General features: G+C 37.7%; 1 long non-coding RNA gene across 1 annotated transcript; it reads right to left on the reverse strand.

The window, feature by feature from the left end:
• Nucleotides 1-1,217: 1,217 nt before the first annotated feature.
• Nucleotides 1,218-2,045, reverse strand: LOC112950090. The gene is made up of 2 exons (XR_003249945.1): nt 1,923-2,045; nt 1,218-1,327 (listed from the first exon to the last, which is right to left on the reverse strand). It is a non-coding gene; the product is annotated as an uncharacterized LOC112950090 (long non-coding RNA).
• Nucleotides 2,046-3,526: the final 1,481 nt, after the last annotated feature.

Raw genomic sequence — 3,526 nt, forward strand, 5'->3', positions numbered from 1 at the left:
AAACAATACTACACAAAGGACAAAGTACTTCATATTACCAAGACAACCACTCCTGCAAAGAAATCACAGGTATTTCAGAGGTTCTGAAAAAGATGTCATCAGTTACTGCACAAACACTGGAACCAAAAATTCATGAAAAGTCTTAAAGGACTTCTGGGTGTGGATATTATTTCATCCATTTATGTCTATATTAATCATTGTTCTCACACCGCACCATATCCGTCAATGAGCATATCTATATATGATAACATTCAGGTGACAGATACGCAGCTCTAGTAACAATACACAGAGGAAACACAGCACGTGCATCAAAAGCAGGGTCAGAAAAGCATATTCATCTCTAGTTCAACCCACAAAAAAAACTATCATTTAAACAAAAAGGTTGTCACACTAGTTAGAATAACAAGCCATCACGAAATGCAAACAGATTTTGAGAAGATAAACTTTGGACACATTTAAGGACAATGGACATTCTGCAATTACTACCATGCATAAACACGAGAAGTATTCTTCAAACTGCATTAAGGGCAAGTAAGCCAGGACTTCTACTCAATATTGCTTAGTATGCTCTGAGAAGTCCCGTTCAACCAATTTATTATTAAACACACTTAAGTTATATATATTTTATATATACACACACACATTCTATATAAATTTCTATGAACTTTTTTTCTGTCACAATAAAAGCTGTTCAAAAAAAGCGATTTGTAAACTTTAAGCAAATGGCCATGTTCAAGAATGGTCAAGACAAAGTTTGTACTCTTCAAGTCTTCTGGAATTTAATTTTTTGCAAAAGTTGCTGAGCAGAAGTGTCACATGACTTCAGCTAGTGCAAAACAATTTATTCAAGCCTCAAATTTCCTCACTTAATCTGGTGATGAAGTTCTTATTTTAATGAAAAGAGTTAACATGGATTATTCTTCCCATTTTTTCAGTTGTTTTGAAATTAGCTCATTAAACTAAAATATTTTGTGCATTCTTTTAATATTTCAAATGCAAAATAAACTTTTGGTCTTTTTTTTTTTTTTTTTTTTAACTGCATGAGGAGCACCCTTTAGAAACCCTAGCAAATGAGTTTTGTTAAATTCATTCCACATTCTCCATTTAACTTACCAGCAGCTGTCTGAGAACAAGACGCTGGTTACAGATGTAACCAATGCTTCTTTCACCGTCCATGAATGAAGCAAGTTAAGTGGCCTTTGGAGGTGACTGAGAGCCATCGTAGACACTTGTCATGGCGGGCAGAAATGCCACAGAAAGCTCAGTCCTCAACAGCAAATCTCTCCTGCTTAGGCAAATCACAGCACATCTCTCCATGTTTGCAGCGCTAAAAGACAAATAAATACTTGTCAGAAGTTCCATTACAAAAATCATTTAATATTACAAGTAACATTCTACCAGTCAGAACAACATACAGAGGGTACCTGGTAGCTAGCCATTCACAGAAGGGAAGAAACATATGGGAAGAATTAAATTACATTCCTATTTCAATGATGCTTATTTAAATCTTGATTTAAACAAAATACAAATTTAAACAAAAAAATTTCAAAAAAGGTTTCTTTCTGCTTTACTGAAATGGCTTTCCCCCTACTATGTATTTCCTTCATGGTATCCTTTCTATTAATATGGTAACTGTTTAACATCTATACTTAAAGACACCATTTCTGCTTTCTCTGCAAATGACAGATGAACACGCAAACTTAACAACTTTCCAACAACTTGAAAAGCTTCACACGGATACTATGAGAAAACAATTTTTTAACCTACTAAAATAATACAAACATCTTTCAGAACACCTGAAGACACTTAGACTAGTTAGAGAGTGAAGACACTCTCTCTTTTCATGTTAAGTAAGTCTCAAGTAGTCTATGTCATCTCTCTTAAACACATATATGAAAAACAATATCAAACTTAACACATACAGAAGAACTTCATAAAAGCACCACACTGGCGATTGTGCCAGCTAATCCATTTCAAGGCTGCAGGTTCAGAAATGAAAGAAGATACTGTGCTGCAACACAATTCCTTTGCATGGACTCACTGCCACAATATGTCCTAAAAACAAAAGCAAAAATGGCTTCAAAAGAGGAATTAGATTAACTGACAGATGACTCAGAATAAAGAGTTATTAGCCACAAGTGTTATGCAAAACTGCTATCTCATGAAGTTCCTAAACTTTGGACTGGCCAGGACTGTAACACATCTTAACATTTGCCAGATCTGTCTGTCATTTTTTCTAAGAATTCCTTTCTGGTTTATGTGAGATGGAATCAGCAAGTTCTGGTCCCTATTTCCTGTGGTTGTTTTCACGTGCACCTTCATGTTGCTTGGGTTTGGAAATATTTTCATTGAACTGATGAAGCTTCACATGATTTCAGTAAAAAGTTTTTACACTAAGGACAAACTGCCTTCCAGTACACTACTTCTTCGAGACCCCAGTCAAAGATCCAGCCATCAATTCTGAGATCAGACAGGATCTATTCCAGAACAGAATGCCAAACTAGAGAAGCATCCAACATGCGGCTTCCATGCCAAATTGTTACCATAGCCCAGAGCCCAGCACCAAATTCCAAGGAAAGTGAGAACTGTTGACTGTTAGGGTCTTTCCAGCAGCAGGCATTTTTTCCAAGAGCACTTACAAGAAACTTTGAGATCCTGAGTTCTTTTGCTACTCTTGGCCCTTTTGCGGCCTCAAATGTTTCCAAGCTAGCCTCCCTCCTTCAACAACAGGCAAGCCTATGGAACCTAGGCATAAGCACTTGGCTGAGGCATTACTAATACAAGTTTCAGAACAGCGTGCTGGAGGGCAACTGTGCCACATTAAAACATTCCATCATGGCTTTATCCACAATCACAGCTAAAGAAGCTTCAACAGTTCAGTGCTCCTGAATATTGAGTTACCCAAGAATTCATAATAAAATATCAAGGAGCTTGGTCTCAGCTTCTCGCTGTACTGCTAAAACATCAACTTTCCTCTCCTTCCAGGAAAGGAAAGAAGCAGTAAGCAAGCATAGGTACAGCCTTATTCTACTGCACTTCACCCCTTGTTCTTCACAGCTCAGTACTAATCATCAGTCCATAATGCAGTGCAGAATTGCCAGACCCATCCTGATGATGTAGTTATTTCCAATTGGCACTTGGGAGCAGTGAAGATGGGAGGCATTACTCATCGCCAAGAGTACAGATGTGTCTAATTGCTTTCCATTACCAAGAATAACAGCTGTTTACATCTATCAGCAAATAATTCACAAGAGCTCCAGACTATTAAGATAACACACCCCACCTGGTCACCATCACAAGTTGTCAAGTCCAAGGTAGTGGCTGCCAGAATCTCCTTCTGCATCTCTGTTCATCAAATGACAGCATGTGTCACCTTCAGATATCCTTATGCTACCCCACAAGCTCTGGCTTCTTGGTGGCTTTACAGATCAAATGGACATATGGATTCTTCATGGCTTTGCAGTAAATGTTTTATGGTTATACTGCAGCCAAGGGCAAATGACAGAAGAGCAAGGGACTTGCAAAT

This window comes from Nothoprocta perdicaria, unplaced genomic scaffold (assembly GCF_003342845.1).
Source record: "Nothoprocta perdicaria isolate Ctin4 unplaced genomic scaffold, notPer1 scaffold_308, whole genome shotgun sequence".
NCBI lineage: Eukaryota > Metazoa > Chordata > Aves > Tinamiformes > Tinamidae > Nothoprocta > Nothoprocta perdicaria.